The 23,301-nt window shown below is 38.0% G+C and overlaps 1 long non-coding RNA gene across 1 annotated transcript in view; it reads left to right on the plus strand.

The window, feature by feature from the left end:
- The window catches only part of LOC133271673 (uncharacterized), a 515,341-nt gene that overhangs the window by 206,190 nt on the left and 285,850 nt on the right, over positions 1-23,301 (plus strand). Inside the window, exon 2 of the long non-coding RNA XR_009744216.1 lies at positions 3,574-3,623. This is a non-coding gene — a long non-coding RNA (uncharacterized LOC133271673). The remainder of the gene's footprint in view (positions 1-3,573; positions 3,624-23,301) is intronic.

The following is a 23,301-nucleotide window of genomic DNA, read 5'->3' on the forward strand; positions in this document are numbered from 1 at the left end:
AGCAAACTGAAATATAGCATATTTCTAGCTGTAAAATTCCCTATTTCTGTATTTAAATACTTCTTATGTGTGGCTAAGAAACTTCAGATGTAGTGCTGTTGATAAAACAGTAGACCATTCAAAGCAGAACTAGTATTGGTGCATAACTCTGCACGCTACTTGGAGCTGGAGTTGTACTCCTGCCTTTTTAATGGACTCTCTTGCACAGAGAGAGTCGAATATCCTTCTTCGTGATATATTAACCTTGAATGTGATCACTCCATCCAACTGGCTGTTTCCTCATCACTGAAATGGGCCAAATGCAACTTCCTCTATTTAAACTTTATAACACATTTTTGATGTGGCTATTTTAGCTATGAACCTTGTGTAACATCAATATATAACTCAGTCCTAGCTCCTACTTAGCTCGAACAGAGACTATTTTAGTAATCGCAAATTTACAGGAAGAATATGTTTTTCACTAGTGGTGAAACATCAGCATTTGCAGAAGAAGGCAAAGGAGTGATAAGTTTGACTTGAACATCCCAATAATGCTTATGGTATATTGGGAAAATATGTCTGCATGAATAGACAGGATGACAATTCCTACTAACAGCTAAATGTGAGACACAATCCAGAAGCTGAAAGAGAAGACAAAGTGGTGGCACTACACATTTGTTTCGTCTGAGTTACATTTAATAACAGTAATAATCAAGAAGTACTTCAGAACCACCCTTTCCATGCCTTTACTGAGTACTCAGCAAAAGAGAGACTCTTCATGATTTGACATGAATGCTCCATTACTGGCAGTGCTCAAGGAGAGGTTGGAGGGGCATGGCGACATGGTGTGACATGGTCTAGTGTGAGATGTCTCTTCAAATGGCAGGGGGTTGGAACTGGATGATCTTCAAGTCCTTTCCAACCCAAACTATTCTATGATTCTATGACAGCAGAAGCTAATTCTGCTAATTCTGCTAATACTTTTTTATTATTAATTATATTCATAATAGGTCAAAACAGAGACAGAAAACACTCTTTGGACATTTAGGCCAATTTTTGGGGAACAAGACTGTTCAATAAAACTTTATGTGGCTATTTTCTGCTCTGCTTTTGAGAACTCCATATGTCTGGTCAGCTTCCTCTTGGGAACTCCATGTGTCTGGTCAGCTTCCTTTTGGGAAGTATCCCACTGTCCATCGATAAACCAGCTGTCCCTCAATGTTTTTAACTTTCCTTAATTTTTGTCTAAGTTCTCTCCTTCTGCCCTTCATGCCTCCATTCATAGCTGTTCTATTTTATTAGATGGTTCTTCCCTCTGTTTGATTCTACTCCTGCTCCATCAGTTTCAGTGCGTGGCTAGCCACGCTGAAAATAAGCAGTAGTTTTCTTTGGAAATAACTATGTAGTGGGGGTAAAAATGGAAAGAACTGCTTGGTGTGAGTTGCAGAGAAATCCAGATTGATAATACCACAGAACCACAACCATCTGGTAAGGAAATACAACTTCAGAGTAGGTTTTGAAATTAAAATATAATGGATAGTAGATATAAACCAGAATAAAAACCTCAGACTGATGTTGTCCTTAAATTTGGTGTCTCTGATCCTGATTAGAAATAATGAATTAGTTATTACTAGTAGTAATTAGTAATAACGAATCAAAGTTTAGCACTTAGGTTAGCAGCCAGAAAAAAATGTGTTATTTACATGAATTGGTTATGTTTATCTGTCTGGTTTTAGGAAGTGATCAGCTTGTTTGAAGGGAAGAAATAGTAAAAAGCTCAAAAAAATACAGTTTAAGTAGATATTTATTTGACATTCTTCTCCCATAGAGCCTCCTACCAGAAATGCAATCTAATTCATTAAAGTTCTGAATCACAGCAGCATAAAATGATGTTGGGATAAAATCCCATAGTACTTACCAGTGTTTGTGGATGACTAATGCTGTTAGGAATATTTCCTGTCATTATCTGCTTGTGAAGGAGACTGAGGGGGATTTCTTCTGATAAAATATTAAGCCTCTCTACACAGAATACAGGCCTGATGCAGTGAGTGGTATTAAAGGAAAACAGAGCTGAGATTACATTGTGTGAGGTGCCATTTTTTACTGGTGTCACTATTTAAAGTGTCATAATCATTTCATGTTACTTAACCCGCCCATACATAGAAAATTTCATCTTCTCATGTAACAGCCTTTGTACCATTGCATTTACAAATAATTGTCATTTTAGTCTAATAGCATTTAGAATCTTCACTGGCCTCATTAATTTTGTTTCAGTTAATTTAAATATTTCACTGCAGCCTAAAGCCATGTTGAATTTAGCTGTGATTTCTTATCTGTCACATCAATTTTGGTTAAGCTGATCAGTTTTTGAATAGAAGAACTCTATAGAAAACAAAGGAACAGCTTGATTCTCTCTGGGATATCTGTGCACGACTAAGAAACTAATGCTAACCATCTTTTTGGAATCTTATTTTTATTATTATTATAATTAATTTTCCAATAAAAATAATTAGCAGTCTATCAACAGCTTTGTGGAGAATTGAATGATGCCTAAAGAGATGAGAATAAGAGATTAGACCCAGTAGAACTGCATATATCCTATGGGCCCGGAAAGTCTCACTGTTACGATAACTAGCCAGAGGGATATTCCATACCATACGATGTTAAGGTCAGCATATCAACTAGGGGGAAAACTGGCCAGGACTCCTGCTTGGGAACTGGCTGGGCATTGGCCAGTGGGTGGTGAGCAACTGCACTGCACATCACTTGTGCTGTATGTTCTAATTCTACCATCATAATAATCATCACAATTCTATTACTATTCTCTTGCTGTTATTGTTGTTGATGATGATGATGTTGTTGATGATTATGTTGTAGTTATTATCCCTTCCATTTATGTCTTATTTAGCTCAACCCGTAGATTTTACTTTGTTTCCTGATTCTCTCCTGTGTCCCACTGAGATGGGGAAGTGAGTGAGCTGCTGGGTGGTGTTTAGCTGCCTGCTGGGTTAAACTATGACAACAAGCCCATAAAAGTCTTACTGCGTTTAATATATTTTTATTGAATTTGCCTGATAAATAGAAGCTAACAAATAGAACTTGAATCAAGATTTGTGATTTACCCCTATGGGAGGAGGGCTGGAACTAGATGATCCTTAGAGTTCCTTCCTATCCAAACTATTCTATGCTTCTATGATTCTATGGCTTGCCCCACATCTCCTATGATTATGGGCAATTAGTCAATTGCCTTTATTTTTTCTAACAGAAAAGATTATGTCTATCTCACATAAATTAAGAAATTTTGCATAGTTTAGTGACATTTTATTATAGTTTATAAAATGTATAGCTTACATACCATAAAGATATGATATGTAAAGAAAAGACTGCAAAACCATGAATATGTGCACTAATACTTGCTCTCAGATGCACTTCTGGTGTAAATCTGTATCATACCAGAGGACTCAGGAAGCTGCACTGGTGTGCTGGAGGCTACTCCACTGACCTGAGGCATCTGATTCACTGCCACCCTCCCCTGATTCCTACCTTGCTGTATAAAGCCACTGAGAGAAATCTCTTTGCTTCCTCTTTCCACAGGTTCCCATTGCTGTTAAGAAAACTGGCATTAAAATACTACTGACAGATTGGTAAGTCCTTTTGTTTTAAGTTATTATTGTTTAATACTTTCAATTTGTTATGTTTCAACGTTTCCCTTGGATTGTTCTTTTAATACCATAATAACATTCAATTTAATCCAAGCATTGATTCAATTCATTGTATGAATTCAATCATGGTTTCAAAAGAGAATCTTCACCCTTGCAAATGGGTGTCTACACTAGAGGAAAACAGTTTAGCTTTTACCTTCTTCCTTTTCAACATACCTCGGTTTTAGGTCAATTGAACATGTTGGAAATGAGGCTGCATAACTTCTCTCAGCAGTGCAGTTCATCTGTCATTCCCAAAACTCATACTCTGTACTGGCAGAAATTTATGTGGTGTCAGTGCTATGGTACACATGCAGAATTCCAAATCTGGTGTTTTTTAGAGATGCTGCCGAGGTGTCAGAGTGTTTTTCAGGACCAGGTTGTCTTACATCCAATGTAAAGAAAAACTCTCTGTCCACTTCAATTGCAGCTGGGTCTTTCTGCTTTAAAGTTGACACACAATTTGAGGAGTGTTAATGTATTTAATTACTCTACTGAAACTATCCCTATTATCTCCAACAGAAATTCTTCTACCAGAGTTAGCACTGAGGGATTTAGCCATTTATCACTATATCGTTTTTACTGTGTTTTGTTATGCTGATGCAATGGAAAGTAAAATATAGACCATTAAATCATTATCTTATTATTCAACAGAAACAACTTCTAAAAAGCCTAGCAAATGAAATAATTAATAATAAATGAGAAGCTGAACAGGTATTCAGCAACTTGTTTCTGCAGTTTAATACACAATACTGCATGTTAGCATGCCAGGGTACAAAAACAGTTCTTTTAAGCTTCTCTTGCACCTGTAACTCGAGATATCTGTCATCACGAGATGTTAATTCAAAATTGTTTATATGCCATATAAGGACCATCAAATTAGCTTGCCTATGGATTTGTGACAAAATATTTGCATAAGATAGCATTATGTGACTTTGCTGTGAGAGATGTACCCTATTTTAAATGAATGCCAGAAAAACAAACCAGATGCAATATGCCATACAAACACCCAATAGAACTACTTCTATGAAATTGCTTCAATTAGGGGGCATTTTTATTCAAAATCCCAATTGTTTTATTCGTCTTTTAAGAACCCTTTTCCTAGTGAAATGATTGATGAAGGCAGTCAACCAAATCAAAGGAATAAAATTATATTCACGTGAAAAAATAAACTGAAAAGGAAGGTAACACAGGTGGCACTATTAAAGCACACATAGAAACAACATCAGGATGATGCTGGTTTTAACCTTGTTTTTCTATTAAGTTCAGCATCTGTACAAAATAAGATTGCAATTTTAAACTCATATTGAGAACAGATTATGTTTGCATCAAACTATTGAATGATAACAAGAGTGGGGCTTCACCAAGCATTTCTAAATGCATTGTTCTTTCTGTTATCCTGAAAGGGGATCGTTATGATTGAACTGTATCACGTAGTTGAATTGGATTCTTTTCTTTCTTACATTGTGTACAGAGCTAGAGCTGGCAAACATTTTCCCTTGTGGCAGTCCCAGGTTAGCAGAACACTGTTTTATATGCTGAGGACGCAGCTGTAGGAAATGTCACAGTTCATTCTGGGGAAATCATACCACTGACCAGAAATCAAATCAAGCAGTGAATAATATACTGTTATTGGCTTGGTCTCTGCCTCTCTCCAGCCTACTCCGTGCTCACCTCCAGTTTATATACAGGTACTGGGCCCCAGTGCAGCTGCAGTGCCTTTATATGAGGAAGCTATTCCCCTGGAACACAGCTTACAAAAGACTTTAGGAAGGAACAGAAAACGTTGCCAAACCAGAATAAAAAAGTTCCTTTGAAAGAGTGCTGTTTATGTGAGGACACTGAGCCTTAATCTTCCTACCTGGTTGACCAACATCTAGGACCTGATTAGCGATGTATCCAAAGCTAATACCACAGATCATCTCCCCCACCCTTAACTTCATCCAGTGTAGTATAGAGAAAGCTGTGGCAGTGCATCATCCCAATTCAACAATCTCTATACAAGCACTTCCTTTCAAACTAAGTTTTATGAGCCATCTGTATTATTAAGCTAGAAAGGGCCTGGGCTGTGCCATGTACTTTGTTGTGTGTTGTTTGCTCCCAACAAATGTCCACCATGGCCTGAAGAATATCACAAAGCACAGGCTGCTCTCAGCTGGCAGCATGTTAGAAATCATCCTATTTCTCTAAAGAAATGCATGGTGAAGTGTGCTGTGGGTCTTGCTCTCTGCAGTGCAGAATGGCCCTTGATGCATTCCATTTGCTAATGGAGATGCACACATAGGTATGGACTTAGATAAAGGGTTAGCTTCAGATTATAGCCTTTGCTATTGTCACACATTTCTGTTATAGCTGTACTCACATACTTTTAATGGTATAATTTTACTGAATAATATCGTAGGGCTCTTGCCAATAATTTTTGTGTAACTAGGTAACCATTTCAGCTTTTATCCCATTAGTATTTCTGGAGTTGCTTTATGCTTGTTCTGCTCATTTCAGTTCTTGAAGTAGAAAAAAGCTATTCCTCACGGTAAGTTAAGCCTGGATTCATTTCAACTAACATAGAAATCCTAAATGAGGAGTAATGATTCTTAGCTTCTGGGTCTAGAGAACCATCTCTGGTGTGAATTGCTGTGATGGTCAAGAGACCCCTCCTGGGTTCATCTCAAAACAACTCAAAAGACGTCACTGAGGGCTCGTTATCGCTTGGGCAAACGGCAAGGGGGCAGGGCAGGGATCCTGCTCCACCAGCGCTGGGGATGCTTCCCTGTGATGCCTGCCCTGAGGCCGTGAATATCAACTGCCCCGGCAACGACCTGCCCGGAGATAGCGGCGCAGACACTGGGGCACCTGTCGGGGCACAACGTGAGCTGGGTATGGGGCTCAACAGGTCCCCTGCGGATGAGTCTGTACCATCGGAGTGGTCCAAGAGAGCCTGGCCCTATAAAAGGGCAGCAGCTGCTCGACCACTTGGCGTGCATCCCTCCATCCCAGACTGTGGCGGGCTCAGGGACCATGAGGACCACGAGGACCACGAGGACCACGAGGACCATGAGGACTCCAAGGGCTACAACTGAAAGAGAGAAGACATCACTGGATACACGCGCTGGTGATCCTATTTCTCTGGTTTCTTTCCTCTTTTTTTCTTTACCTTCTCCTTTTCTTCTCCTACTTACTGTTTTATATAAGAATAAGAACTTGCCAAAACTTTTGTTCTTCATGACACAGTTTTAGGGAAGTTTACAATAGTTGCTGTTCCATTTTTTCACCTCTGGAGAGCATGTGGTTTCTCCTGTGAACCATGCAGACTACTGTAAAAGATCACCTCTCCCCATACCCGCTTGGTGAGACAAACAATTGCTCTCTGGATTTGCTTCATCCTTCCCACTGACTCCTCAGATAAACGGGGCAATTCTGAAGCCTTCCTTCTAACAGTTAGGCTCATAAACATGACACGGTATTTTGCTGTCTTTAATCATGTCACTATATTCATAACACTCCCAGGTTCTCTTCATTTATGCTTGAACATTACCAGCTCTTGTATATATTTTTAAGGCATTTGTAAGTTCATGTTGGAACAGAAATTTGCAGTTTCTCTCAAAATGCATTGTCTTTTAAGAACTGTATTTGTTTTGTGTAAATTGTTAATGGTTGTGTTTTCTTTAGATGGCTTAACTTCTCCAAAGCATTTTTGAATATAATATGGTAGAAATTCACCCTTTATAAGCTAAAAAGAGTGAAGTTTCTGATACATCACTCATAACATTTCAGTTAAAAATATTAGTATATATTTGCATAGAAAATATAATATTAGAATATATTTCTAATAATCTTTCTAACAAAAAAATACTAAGATTTGAAACTAATTTTACTGAGAGATTTAGGACTTGTATGGACTTCTGTGATGTTTTTGCAGAAACAGAGGAAATATCTCTAGTGATCATGATGGGTTCTAGTATTTTTGTATTAACCTTGGACCATCAAGTTCAGTTTTCAGTTTGTTTCTAACTTACTTTTGTCTGGTGAAGTATGTTCTACATCTCCATCTATCTCTAACATTTGCCAATCACTTGTTAGGTTTTTGTCCCTTCAGTAAAGGCTTTGAACCATTTTATTGCTAATAGCTCAAAATAATGAGATTTTAGGGTAGGTGGGTAAACACAAACTCGGGCATTCTATTATAAGAGTTTAGGGACTCTGGAAATCATCTGTTCCCAAAGTGGTACTCTCAGGACTAACTTCAAAGACAGATCTGGTTGTTCAATGCTTTGTCTAGGGGAGTTTTGCGTGTCTTAGGGGATTTGTCCAGTATTATCATCTCTCTCATGGTGAACCATTTTTTCTTTAGAGCCAGTTGAAATTTCTCCTGTTTCAACCTGTCAGCATTGTCTCTTGCTGTGCATCTCTGTGGAACCTGACTCCCATTTCTTTATAGATAGAGTGAATTCTGCTCCCATTCTCTATAACCTAGATACCTCTATGGTTATAGAGACACAACCAGCTTTGGAATGTTTTTCCCAAGGAAACGGTCTGTTTCTCAAAAAATATATACAGAGATTTTATTTTATAAGTGGAATGAGGTGATTTTCTGATACATCTGCAAGCATCTGTGAGCAGCTTTCATGGATGATCCCAACTAGATTAGAGATGATGATGAAATGAGTTTAACTCATTAAAAACACAACATTAAAGAAGGATCAAAACAATGTTACACATCTTTCTGATACTCAGGATGACTCTATAGACATTACCTACCCTATACAGTACATTCAAGAAGGAAAATAATGTAATCAATCAGCGGCAACTTAGAAGAGACAAATTCAGTGCTGTGTGTGAGTTTGTGAATCTATGTTAGCAGTGGAAATAGACATTATAGCCTCCTGCTTCTTTATCACATTCACAAAAAGTAGTGGAAAGAAGAATTGTTAGCAGTATTTGACATAAAAAGTGCTAGGTGCAGCTAATGCATGTTGAGTCTTACCAATGAAAAGCAGCAGAAAACTAAGTCTATTGATCAATGTATATGAAATAATATTTACAGTAGAATATACTTTCAAATAATATACTTTGGAAAAGGGAAAATGCCAACTTCTTCTGGTGTAATTATTTCCACTAATTTTAAAGAAGCAAGGATAGTTGATGTGTAGATAAAAACACTACGGGTATAATGTGATGGCTTACTAAAACTTCACAGTCATTTTGGGGTTAGAACTCTCTAAGGCACATTTTCTGCCTTTCTAGCTAATCTGAAAAGTTCCTTATGATGGTTTTTTTTTGAGACAACAAACATTGACCTGGCTGTCAGTCTGGATGACTGAGATTTGTCTAGGATCAATTCTAGTTTGAAAAGAGTTGGGTGCCCTGTGTTCTTTATGAATGTTCTTTTCTGTAAATAACTTGCAATGTAATTGTCAGTAATATTTCTGGACAGGTCAGGCTGGACAGGGCTTGGAGCAACCTGCTGTAGTGGAAGGGGTCCCTGCCCGTGGCAGGGGATTGAAACTAGATGAGTTTTAAGATCTCTTCCAACCTTAAGCATTTAATGATTCTATGCTATTTAAGCAAGAATCTAGTCCAATAACATTCTATGAAGCAGCTAAATGAGCTCTACTGTTTGCTGTGTATATATTTAATTTGAGATTGGGATTTAGCATTATACTGGGAAGACAATACAAAGAACATTTCAAATCAAGCGGCAGTTCCGCATTCAGAACTCAGTACATATACCATGCTCTAGAAAAACTATTCATTTTTTGTCTAATCTGTTCTGCAGTTGTATCTTAATTGCAAAGTCATAAACCTTTGGAAGAAGTAAGCTCTTACCAGGGAATCCTGATTGCTTCTTAGTGTGTTTTTTGGGGGGTTGGGAAGTTCTAATTAGGACTACTAATTTTAAGGCCCTAATATCTCATTAACTAATCCTTTCTCCAGAGGGGAGGACCAGTGGGAACGCAAAGATTAATAGGATAGAGACTGTAAGAAAGTGCTCAACGCTCCTGAGTCCTAGTCCTTGCTACTGCTGCCTTTCTTGTTGCTTCCCTTTTAGTTGCATGACCAGGACTTTTCATAACATGCTTCTAATACATTGGGGAAGGATCTGTAAACTGAACATAATTAGGAACAACTACTAACTGAAAAATAAACCATTTAATATGATTTATTAGGCCTTTGGATGTCCAGCAGGAGATAGGTAAAGAGATAGTAAGATTCTAAATAACATATAATATCATCTGGGTCTTTTGTCATCACTGCAAACCACAGTTATTCATACACTGTTAATGAGTATAATTTATGATAAGGCACAATGACACAGCACGAGGGATTCTTGCCTAAGGCACTAGCAAACCTTGTGATGCTTGTGTAACAAGGTAATTGTTGTGCAGCTCATACAGAGCTTGTGATGACAAATCCTAATCTGCAATGATTGTCCTGTGTTATGAAAGTACAAAACTGAATTGAAATGACAAACCCGCAAGACATTTTGATGATAAGGTTTTGGTGTTTTTTTCCTGGTGTTCTCTCCATAACTTCTTTCAACAAGAAAACAAGAAGACACTGGAAAATATAATCCCAGTTATAATCAGTTATATTTTATCTGTGCTTAAAATTGTTTAATATGTAACATTGCACCTCTAATATGGAAATAAATCTGGGAAACAGGTTTTGTTTTTCACTGGCCTATTGTTAGGTCTTCCTTTGCGCTCGTTCTCCACCCTGTGAGATATGAACTAGAACAGATCTGCGAGTAGCATCAGTGTTTTAAAAGAAACCTGGAAATCGTGGTCTATGGGGAGACATGCAAAATAGGAGTTATAATCACCAAGTCTAGAATGAGCACTTGCTACAGTCTAGCTTGACTCTCACCTCTCAAACTGTAGAAAACTTACTAGTAGCTGAATAAAATCGTAACACAATTTAATTCATTCTTAGGGACTGCCTCGATTTTCCTGTGTACATCCCACCTAACTTGGGCACTACACTGAACTCCCTTAAATTAAGAGTGTAGTGACTGTCTTTACAGGCATTGGAGAAGGGTGATCCAGTCCATATTAGATCTCAGTCCTCTTGTGGAACAAGAACATAATGAGAATCACAGGATAGCTCAGGCTTGGTGGGAGCTCAGAAGGTCTCTTGCCCAGTCTCCTCCTCAAAGACTGGTCAACCTTGGATTGAAATCAAGTTCAGAAAGAGACTTGAAAGCCTCCAAGGAAGAGGACAGGGCCAAAAGCCTTGCTGAAGACAAGGTAAGTGACAGCCAGCACTCTGCTCATCCAGAGATCCTACCATTTTTATCATAGAGGGCAATCAGTTGGGTCAACTATGAGTTATGGAGGGCAAAACTGTGCTGACCTGATTGCCTCTTCCTTTGCGTACACTGAAATGTGTTCCAGGAGGAATCACCTCCATGGTTTTCCCAGGGACTGGGGTGAGGATGACCAGTCTGTGGTTCCTTGCATTGTCTCTTCAACCTTTCTTTGAAGTTGTGTGCAACATTTGCCTTTGATTTTTTTTTTTTTTTCACAAAACAATAGGATGCTGAGGCTTCTGTCTCAACTTATCTTGGTTAAATATTAAATACTATAATTCTCTTACTCCCCAAAACTCTATTTTACTGTGGTAAAATACTTCAAAAGTTAATTTTCCAACTTCCACTGTTATAAATGGCTTTGTTAGGCATTTGTCAAGCAGAACGTCCCCAAAGTAGGCATCATTATTAATGTGCTTCAACAAAGTCATCAGGTCACCTTTCAACCTTCTTCTTAATAAGCTGAATAAGCTATGCAGGACCTTGAAAACAAAGGCAAGAATTTTGAAACTGATACATAAATGGCTGTTTTGACGTTCTGTAGCCATGTCTTAATCCTATTTCCAATGACTTTCAATATGTATTATTTGTAAAATTATTAAAATGTATTCTTTAGTTATGCAGACTTTGCTTTAATGGCATGAAAAACATCCCAGATTACCATTTCTATTAATTGGCTTTAATAACTTATTTCTACAGACACTATCATGATAATGATAAAGCTGCATCAATGTCACTGTCATGTGCTGCATTTAAGTGATGATGCATTTCATTAGTTTTGTATTATTAATGCCATATATTTTGTATTAAAAAGATCTGTAGGGGTCCGGTAAGAAAAAGAGGCCTAAGATATTTAGATGTAATAATAAGATCCTACTCTCGCAAAGACCTCCTAGTCTAAATAAAAAAATCAGACAAAAGTTGGGGAAAAAGTTCTATTTCTGTCTCAATTTTTGATTGGGGAAATAAGCCCCAAACAGCTCATAGACACAATAAATTATATGACTAAGATAATGTAGGTTGTGCTTTCTCTCACTAGTGTCTTCACTGAAATGTACAAATGTAGAAATCTAACAGATAATCTCATTGTGCATTTAGAAGTGCTTTAATGCACAGGAAAAAATACCCAGTCACTTCTACCCTGTGTATTTGTAACACATTAAACAGAATTACAATTAAAATAGAAAAACTGCCTACTTACAGATAAGAGATTAATGACTGGGATTAAAACAGAAAGATCTCATCATTGGTCATTTGTAGCACTCTTTAGTCAAAATACTGGCTTAAAGGATCTTACCAGAAGAAAATTTAATGCAGGACTTTTATCAGAGGTAAAAGGCAGCACTTTAGGGAGTAACAATTACAGACTGATAACAGATGACTTTGATGTATCACATATTACTGTTACATGATGAAGGGATTAATAATAACAGTAATAATATCAGGATGCAGTGAGACAAGCATAAGCTATAAATAACAAACACATTAAGTTCCAATTAGGGGGGAATATGGATGAAGGTATTCAATAGGCATTAGTGAAATACAGTATCTCACTATCCAGGATTTCAGGGAAGAACCTGAACAACTAGAAATGCTCTATTATAAGGAAACAGAAACTGTATAAAGTATTCATTTGTTAGACAGATTAGTGGAACAATTGCATTGTTAAAGAAATGTTTATGGTATACTTCTAAAAATCTGCACGATACCTGGCTAATATTCAGTATATTATGTAATACAGTCAAGCATCTTAAATGGTACTCCATGCCTCTGGAAGAGAAAATCAGCATGTGGTTTCTCTTAGAAGCTCATGGGAACTTTGGCAGAAACTCATCTAGCCAGAAGATTAAACCCATTTGCTGTAATACTCAAGTAATCATGGAGTATTAACGCCCATGAATATTACTGAGTCATTCATTGTGCTTGCTTTAGATTAGAAACAATATCAGTGCTCTTTTCCCTCAACCACTTCTTCATGATGTTTCCAGATGTAGCAGGTGGAAGTCAGCTCCTGCTGAAGCTGATGATGCAGGTTGACTGTCATTGTGTTCAGATCCTGTTCAGTTCTAGTCATTATATGTAATAGAAGGCCTAGTTGCACGTGTTATATATGTCTTGCTTATCACTTAGGATTAGATACACAAGTGGATTTATGTCTCATGTTATGCTTCCATTGTGTGAGGTGAGTGGTTATGAACCACTGCAAAAGGCTGCTGGGAGAGAGTAACCATGAAGTTTGTGCAGTATAAGCTGGTATCTGAGTTGACAGCAGTAAAAACTTTGTCCAAAATGACTAACCTGCTATAAGAAAGTAGAAAGCAAAGAGAAACCAAGGAAAATTTGTTGGGGAGACCTTTGTGCTCAAGACTGGTTTATAGCATTCCATTTCAAGCAAACCATGTTATGAAATATTCCAGCTAAATGCAGAGCAGACAGCGACAATATGTCATGGCATATCTTGTGTGTCAATTGTTTTCTCCTTTGGGAAGTAGAGCAAAAAAGGAAGTGTTTTGCATGCCATCTGCTTGTTGTGATCCTAGGCTTCTTGCATATATCAACCATATGACCAGTTCATGTATGTGCCAGAACAGATCACTCTTTTCTAATGCTCATTTGTGCTTTAAAAAGAAGCCTCCACAGCCGTCCTTTTACAAATAAGTTTCTTGATGTAAGTTTCATACCTCTAGATTTTATACCCAACTACTTTGGCCACTGAGTTCATGCCTCTAAATATGTATCAGTAAAGCAATCTTCTTCCACTGGGATGTGTTTCACCTTGCAAAACTAACAACTGCAAAAATGATTAATCACTTTCCCCTCGGGGTCATTTATTATGAATGGCTCATGTAGTCACTTCATAGAGCATCCTTCTAGGGCGGTGTGATAAAGTGAAGGCTTTTACAAATTGGATCCTTGCTTGGCTGATGCCTCCTTTCATTACTTGTGTGAAACTGCATGGCTGACTCCTGCAGACTAATATTTTGAGAAACTGCTCTAGTATCTCAAAAAAGCACCAACCACCGAAACCCACCAAAAACACAGAACAAAAAAACCCCACTCCAAAACCTTCATCAGACATAACCTTCAGCAAACAGAAGTTTCTGTACTATCAACTAGTCTCAAAACGGCCTCTCTATCCACTGAATTTTATAATTATAGAGGATATGATGATGCAACCATCATGATGATGCAAACATCATTTAAGAAAAACGATGTAATTTAGTCACTGTAAAAATTTGTTGGTTTAGGACTGCTGCTTGAAAATGTTTTCTAACACAAGACACTAATTTGGGAAACATGACTGCCAAAAGAAAATACAATTCTTTATGGGAAAACAAGCAGATGATTTTACAATTCTGTCTGTTAAGATATCACAATAGACAAGAAATGTGATGCCTGCAAAACCAGACAATTTTAATCAAGTTCATTGAATTCCTCCCAACTTCTGATAAGTTATCTTAGAGTCTGATGGTAGTTCACTGTGATAAGACAAATCCTGGGGATCCATACAGTGAGCATCTTTGGTTTTCTGTTGTTTTTCTTTATTCTTGCACCCCCTTTTAACTTTTGAGCCATTATCTTCACAAGTATAATTTTTGTTGGAATATATTTGTCATTCATAAAAACCTTCTATACTTCAATCAAATGTGCTTTTACGTAGAATCAGTTGGCAGTGGTGCAGCAAGCTGGACTGTGGCAAATTGGGAAACCAAAATCTTCTGGTAAAGTGTGTTCTAAAAGGTCTCTTCAGGCACACGTTACAGTAAATGTTTGAACCATTTCCTCAGGATATCAGATCTCCGGATGATCGAATCTTTGTCTTTGAGGGAGTAATGAATAAAACACCACTGCCAGTGCCTGTGGCCTTCATTCCATAATGAAACAATATCTAATTGAGTGGAATGAAAATAATATCAATGCTTGGGGAAAAATGCAAAAATATTAAAACTACCTCTCTAAAACCCACTGATGTTTGTATTCACAAGAACAAATTATTTTTCCCTGTTATTTTAGCTGTAAGCCTGAAATATGATATTAATTGGAGTAAATTAAGAGCATAATGAATGTCTTTCCAGTTTATTATGACCTTATGTTGACTTTTTTTACATTTCTTAGAAACATCCTTATAATAGCACTAAAAGCTATTTAGTAGTAGCAAACAGGAACATTCATGTTGTTAAACTAGACTAAAAGTACATAGCAAATAACATACTTAATAACCTAATTTAATCTCTTTGAAAATAGTATGCAATGTATTCTGGTAGATTGGGAGAAATGATGGATTAAAGCTGTCTTGTTGAGAGAAGCAATGATATAAGTATAGGATAATGTCAGTCTGTGTGGAGCAGTGGTACCTTTAAGAATTACCCAATGTAATGTGGAATAAGTACACTCCAAAAATATGTGTAGTGAAAGCTAGAAACATGTAAGAATTTTACTCAGCATGAAATAAAGACAGATAAAATACGTCCCACTGATTTCAGACCTCAGTAGAAGTCTAAAGCAGATGAGGTTTCCCCTTGGCATAGATTTTAATTTCTTCCAAGGAATCTACATCAAACACATAGAGGAACACAGGCTTCCAAGACCCAAGATGAACTTAAGTAGGTTGGTTAGGGTTGCTTTGCAATGCAAAATCAACCTTCCTTCTGGGTTTTTGGCATCCCTTTTCTTGCAAAAGGGATCTTTCTAGTTAGAAAATTCTAACTATAAATAAATCAGTCTCTTGAAATCTCTTCTGCATGAATAGCTTTGTAGTTATTTTACCACCCCTGCTTTTATAGCCTGGTTTACTTCTGTATTTCTGCAAGAAGAGATAAGGGAGGTCCAAAATGAATTTCTTCTTCCGATCTTTATAATTCTTTAAGATAGTTGTTGAAGTGTGATCATGTCATAAATAAAAAAATAGGTAAAACCCAAACCAAGCCAAAACCAAAGCAGTCAGTTGCCTCTATATACTTACACTTCCAAGCATACCAGCAACTGAAGTCACCATAAGAAGGCATTGTCTTCTGAAGAGACCCTGCTATCTGAAAACTTATTTGCTACAAAATCAGCACTGAAATGTATGGTTACTTTGCTGAGTATTACCTAAAGTATTGGTTATTCTGTTCAATATCTTGGCTTTTTTAGAGCAATTCAGTGTATTTCCATCTAAAAAATATCAACAAAAAGTTGTAAATGTGGTTACTGAGAGTTACTGCAGAATAGGGTTTTTTAAGCAAGTGGTGAAAGGCGAGTAAAAAATATTGTATCTATAGAATCACAGAGTCATTCAATTTGGAATGGACCTTTGGAAACCACCCACTCAAAACAAGATCAACAATGTTATTTACAGCACTGTGCAGCTGGGTTTTGAAAATCTCCTGGGATTGAGGTCTCGCAACTCTTCTGGGCGACCTGCTCATTATTTTAGTCTTCATCATGAAGTCAAGCTAATGTCTCATGTCCCTGCACTGCGATGTTGTGAAGAGCTGGTCCTGGCATCTTGATGACCTCCTTGTAGGCCCTGGGGCATTGCTGTTAGGTGTCTCCAAAGCTGTCCCTTCTCCAGGCTGAACAAGCCCATCTGTTCACAGGGCAAGTGCTCCATCCCCAGCCACCTGTGTGGCTCTTGAATGAACTCACTGCAATTTGTCAGTGTCTTTTCTTCACTGGGGTGCACAAAAGTGGGTGCAGTGCCTATGTATGATGTCACAAGTACTAAAATATAGAGGGATCTTGTGGATCTGCTCCTGCTGTTATTGCTCTGGAGGCTGCTGCTCTTTGTTGCCAGGGCACGTTGCTGGCTCGTGTACCAAGACTCTTCTGCAGAACTGCTAGGGCAGTCAATCCCCAACCAGTCATATTTGGGAGTGGGAGATGTTTAACTCCCACATGCAGGACTCCAAATTTGTCCAGACAAACAGTTAAATATAAAGAAGTGGTCAAAGTAAGGTTTTCCTGTTTCTAACTTAAAATTGTGTTATCACCTTAGTTAAACTTGTTAAAGCAGATTATATAGTGCAACCTTATCTTACTGTTTCTTATTATAATTGGTGAGTTGTTTAAGTGGAAACAGGTGAACTGAAAATCATGGAGTGAGATAAAGAACTTTTAGTGGCAGTAAGGAATGAAAACACTAGAGGATAAATAAAAAAATAATATAATTGTGTCTCGGGAGAACTTTATTGGAATGTCAGACTTCTGTAAATCAACACACCAATATATGAAGATTATCACCATTTCAATATTATGTTGTTGAAATATTGCCCAAGATCTTTATAGAATTTTTCTGATTTCATCCTTGGGAATGGATGAAAGCCTCTTTGCAAGCCAGAGGATTTGTACTTCATAAAAGGTCTTGTTTTATAAGACACATTCCAATGATGCCATATTCCCATGCAATAACAGATATACTTTATCAGCTGCTTGTATGATCTGTATTAGAAAATTGTCCATACTGCATTAAGTACCACAGGTCCCATTAAGCTGTGTCTCAGAGATGCTAACAGATGCCTTCACTGGCTGCTCTGTCTGGAATATGGAAGCAAAAAAGCTAAATCAACCCTAAAAACTAAGCATGGCAACAATTAAGAAAGTAATTGGCCTAATTTAATTTTGCTATTCTTAGCAGTATTGCTATGTAGTATGGTTCAGGGGAGGAAAAGACCCATGCACAAATAATCAATATTTGGCATTGTGGATGTAAAGAATTATTTGCTAAAATCTCAGTCCCATGGGCTGATAAAGTCCATTAGTCATCATTATTTGCTTTCTTCAAGAACACATAGAAATAAAGCAGAGTTTCTGTTACACGTACAGAAACCTCACACAAAAGTTCAAATACAGTTGATATGCAGAGAACTGAAAGCAGAAGTCAGAAAATGTGCTTAAAAAAAGATCTTTTCCCAAAGCCAAGTACTTTGGGAAATCAAAACTTTCAGGAATCAAACTACTGTGTTTTACTTCAGTCAGTTTGTATTCCCTTTATTTTTCCTTAGTTTCCCAATGGGAATTAATTTTGATTCCATTTTTTTCAGCATCTGTGCAGACCCCACAGAGCATGTCACTTGATCAGATATATTAGACAGTTTATATGAAGAGTCAATGGGAGGGAAAACTGAGCTGGCAAACAATGTGCCAGCTAACTCAGGGGCTGGTTAGCTCACCTTTGTCTGATTCCTTCATTTAAAGTCCTCACTTCACATCCTTTTTCTCTCAGCCTTCTTGCTCACATCCTTTTCTCTCCTGTTAGACAACCCGCTTAATTTTCCTCTGCTTCAATTCTCCGTCTCTAAAATAAGTATAATAATATTTCTTCATCTCCAAAGGGTCTTGTGCAGCTAAAAGAAAGTTATTTACAAGGAATTTTCAGATGCTGCAATAGCGGATAACACAAATATAGGTTTGATGGAAACTTGCTTCATCTTAAGTGCTTAAGTCTATGCTTATGTTCTTGTGGTTTCCCAGGGAGATGCAGTTTCTTTTGATATGAGTATACAACTTCTGATAATCCTTACAGGATTTAGGAGCATTCAGTGGGGGAAGAATACAAAGACAAAAAACCTGCTGCAGCTACTTGAAACCTACTTTTTACATAGCAGTAGTTTGCTTTTCACTTTGCCTCCAATAAGCTCTACATCATAAACTATTTCCCTGACTTTTGAAAAGATGAAAAATATATTCCTTTGGAGTTTATTGGAGCCTAATTTGATGCTGAATTCTCTATTCTGTACATGGACTTTCATGAGGAAATCTTTATTCAGCTGATGATTGCTGCCAGTATCTTGTCTCCATTTTCAGTGATGAAAAGGCCTGAAGTTATTCTAAATGCTTTGCTGTTGTCAAGGTGATAAAATACCAGGTCGGAAATTAATGGTATTCTCTCTTAGTGCATGTGTGTGAGAGAGGGTGTGAGTGTGCATGCTTACCCACATGGGCTTTGTAGTCAACAACCTTCACATACACCTACTTGTACAGGAAACAATCTTATGGTGTTATGATGTCTCAAAGTTTCAGGTAGTTTTTGTCAGAATAACCCCAGTCTTAAAGCAGCTTCACTGCCCTGGTGAATGCTCTTGAGTATCCACAGAGCTGTGGGTAGCTTCTCACATCAATACCTATGTTTGTAGTGGTAAATGCATCTCTTAACACATGCCACAGCGTTCATGCCCTACATGCATAACACACACCTCCTCTGATTGCAAACTGAACACTGACCAGCTCCAGAGTTAACGAGAGCAGCACTTGCATGAAGGCAAACAAGGGAACTCGCATTTTACGAGGGTTTATAATTCTGCCTTTAGGATCCTACTAATTCAGTGCCACAAGATGTCAGTGCAGTTTAAGCAACAGCAGAGCGCGCTCAGGATGTGAACTGCATTGAAAGCGGGCAAAGGAAGAGAACATTCACAGTTAATTACAAGACCTGTTCTCAGAGAAATATGTCTACAAAGTGTACACGTTGTTTTTCCTTTTTCCTTTTTGACTTAATCACGCTGTCTGTAATTACAATGAAAATAAAAGTAAAAACTCCAAAAAAGGAGCTATTTTACACCCATGTCTGCATTTAACTTTTTCTTCTAATTCAACAGCTAATGAAAAAGCTGCATCTAAATACATTTTATTGCTCAGCAGAGCAGAGTTTTCTTTTCAGCAAATGGTTGAATTTTGTTGCTATTTCCCCAGGCTTTGCTTTGCTTTGGCTTAGTATAAGAAAAGGGAGGTGGAGGAGTCAAAGAAAGACAAAGCCAGCTCACTTGTGGTAATGACACAACGAGCTCACTTGTAAGGGAGCTAATACTTTTCCATTACAATGGCCACATATAATGGGTAGTTAATCATCAAGAAAATTCATTAGCTGAATGTCACCAGGAACCTGTGTAACTGTAGCAAATGAACAATGGACAACAGTTTGAGCTTTAATTCCGCAGTGAGTCCCCCTCATAAGGCTGCTTTCCTCTTTATGAAAGTGGGCACAGAGTTAATGATATGATAAATGGGTGTTTGAGCTTAGTAAGCTTCCTTGATTACAAGGACAGCAGTTATTCCTGAAAGTATCTCATTGAGTGTTGTTAGGGTTGAAAGCACACTTTTGAATACCATGTGCTTTCACAACACTGGAGCCATCACACAGAAAACTGAGGCAGGAGCAGTCTCCCATCCCACAGGCAACAGTTACCTGATTTAATCTTTTAGGCTATATGTTTTGCTGATGTAAATTAGCTCTTTTGCATAGTGCCCAAAGCGATTTGGTGGTTCATGTTCATGTGAGCTTTAGCAGTGATTAAAATGCTTGCACCACTCTCTTGGACAGCTGGGAACTCTGTAAACTGTCTTTTCCCTTTTTCAGATTGAGGACACACTTGCAGGTTTCAGAGACACCTTATGGACAGCACATATGGCCTAACATAGCTCTGAAACATGAATGTAAATCTCAGCCCCAAAAAATCACTAAGAGTAGAGATGGTGCGTGTGAAATAACAGCTTTTGGATGTGCATGTTGGAAGCTAAATGGGGACCCTAAAGAAAAGGATTGATTGAAGGTGCTTTTGACTGCCCAAAAAGCCTGTTTCTGTACAGCCTGCTTGGGTATATAGGGGGTGTTTTTGTGTGTTCAGGTAGCTGCAGTGCTAACCCTCCATCCATACCCAGCTTGCTGAAGTCTGAACCCCTCAAATCATAGCATCATAGAATGGTTTGGGTTGGAAAGGACCTTAAGATCATCCAGTTCCAACCCTCTGCCACTGGGAGGGACACCTTCCACTAGACCAGGTTGCTCCAAGCCCCATCCAGTACCCTATGAGCTACCACTCCCATTCCCTGGGGATGGGAGCACCACGAAACACTTTCCAACCAGAGCAGTGAGCATCAAATGTCACTTCTATCATGACCCATCCCAGAGAAAGGATGTCACTATCCCCTTGGCAAGTCAGGACTCAGGCTGTACTTCACCCCCCACAGCCTCAGCATTGCTTCTATAGAAATCTAGAAAAAGCATGGGGAAGCAGGGCAAGAACTGAGCTCTTGCTCTGTATCTCACTCAAAATCAGCCAAGCCTCGCACGACAGCAGCAGCTGGCCCCAAAATACTACCTAATATTTCTTCCCTTCTCTCTTCCATTACATTTTTGCCCAGATAATAAATGAAGAAGTAATTTGTTTACAAGCCACTTTCTCTTTTGCTCTGCTGGGTGCTTCAGATGTCAGCATGATAGAAGAGCGGGGGATTTGCTTTATGTCTTTGTGCCTTGGCCAAAGGCTCTGCTGCACAATCCATTATCACTGGGGACATTTACATGAAAACAGGGCATCCAGGAGTTGCTTTCATAGGTTCATAGCTATCCATGTAGAGAAATAGCCACAATCTCAGCAGTAATAACCTCTCGTGTTGTAACCTGTGCCTTTCTCCATCTGCAAAGTAGATAGGTGGGGGTTTTTGGGTTTGAAACACATATCATGCTGCAGGATCCCGTTAGAGACAGAGGCAGGTTTTGCTTACTAAAATGAAATCTATATGGAAAGTACAAAACTGATCAGGACTACCAGCACCATCAAAGCAGAAACTGCCTTTTCTTTGTATCTTATCAAATTTTAAACCAAGATCGCTAGAGGTAGGTAGGCAACTAATTTGATGCAAACAAAGAATGTGCAGTGTTTTGTTGAACTTCTGTTTTATTAACTTCTGACTCTAAGGACTCCTGTTATTTATTCTATAGACAAGATTAAATTCTTGTCTCTGGTTTGTAATCGTATGAAGCAGTTTGAAATACTTATTTTTCTCTGCCTGGAGCAGTAATTAATTGTGCCCAGATGCATAGGGATGGACCTACTTCTAAAAGCCTGTGCCATGCTAATTGCAATCCTAATAGAACATCAGCCTCATCTTAGTTGAGAAGCAAACAACCCCCCTCTGCCCCCCCCCCCGAAAAAAAAAACCGATATTCATAAAAGATACTCCCAATGTTACTATCTGAGATATAGCTATCATATATAATGTATGATATCTTCCCTTCATACTCTCTATCAGAACAATACCTTAGGAAGGATCTAACCTGTTTATATTTGGATATGAGGTTCAAATTCTCTTGATTTCAGCAGCCAGCAATATTCAGTTATTCCAGTTCCATTTCTGCAGTCCAGGATTTCCAGAGCCCCCTCCCTTTTGGTTTAATTTTGTGCCAAGACTTTAACTTCTAAGATCCATCAGGAAAATGCAGTGAGAGCCAGTCAAATTAACAGAATAGTGAATAACTTGGAAGACTCTCCTACACCAGCATTGGATAAATATGTGTGAAATTATGGCAGTTATGGGAATAAGTTTCTGTGGATAGCCTCAAAGGCTATAAATCAGACTATTTACTTTAAAACCCAGGAGAACCTTCTGAGTTTCCTGGTTTTGTCACATTCCCTAAATCAAGGTGAAGGAACACTGTTCATTTCCAATTGAAAATCAATTCATTACTATAAAAAGAAGAGGTTGACAGAGATCTCAGGTCTGAGAATTCTGACTGAGAGCGTAAGTCTTTATTTGTCTCCATGATGCAAAATATCTAGTTATTTATAGGGAAACATGCAGAAGACATTTTCCCAGATGGCTCTCTTTACAAATAATTTTTCTAGTTACCATATATCACAACATTCCTCTTTATATCCAAGTGATTTCTCCTGATTTATGTAGCATGGAGCTTCACTGTAGAAGGTCACTGGAGAAATTTAACTGCAAGATACCCTTCTTTGCAAATGCCTTGGACAGCTCTCAATAGTTTATTGGTTTAGTGGTTTATTTTCTTTAAACCAAGTGCTATGGTAATTTATAGGTTGCAAATGCTACTATAAATTATTTGCAGGGCTCTCAAAATAAGAAGTGACAACTTCTGACAATTGCCTGAAAGGGAGATTGAAAGAAATGTGAGCTTTTGGGAATTAACACTCATAAAATAATTAGTTCCTATTTCTCTGCTACACAACAAGCCAGAATCTGTCCCAGATTAAATCAGCTCTATAATAAGACCAGGCTAAATTGTATCACACTGCAGAGGACTTGAAGCTTAAAGAAAGCCAACTGGTTATTTTTCCTGTGCTATCACCACAATCTCTGTTCATAGGGCTCCTTACAGAAAAATAGAACTACTACTGTCAGAAATAACTTCAACTTCAGAAGGAGCACAGAAAAGCATAGAGTTGCTATACAGACATCTGTTTGATCCTGCAGCAGTGTATTACATACAGTTTGGCCAAACCGTCTCCGTGTGTTTGTGCATGTACTTTTATGAGCAAAGTATTACACAGGGATTTATGTGCTACTTGTCAGCTTTTTTATCCTGCATTTTTT

Source organism: Pezoporus flaviventris, unplaced genomic scaffold (assembly GCF_033815535.1).
Source record: "Pezoporus flaviventris isolate CSIRO_AGI_PZ_B2104156 unplaced genomic scaffold, CSIRO_AGI_Pfla_v1 ptg000025l, whole genome shotgun sequence".
Classification (NCBI taxonomy): domain Eukaryota; kingdom Metazoa; phylum Chordata; class Aves; order Psittaciformes; family Psittacidae; genus Pezoporus; species Pezoporus flaviventris.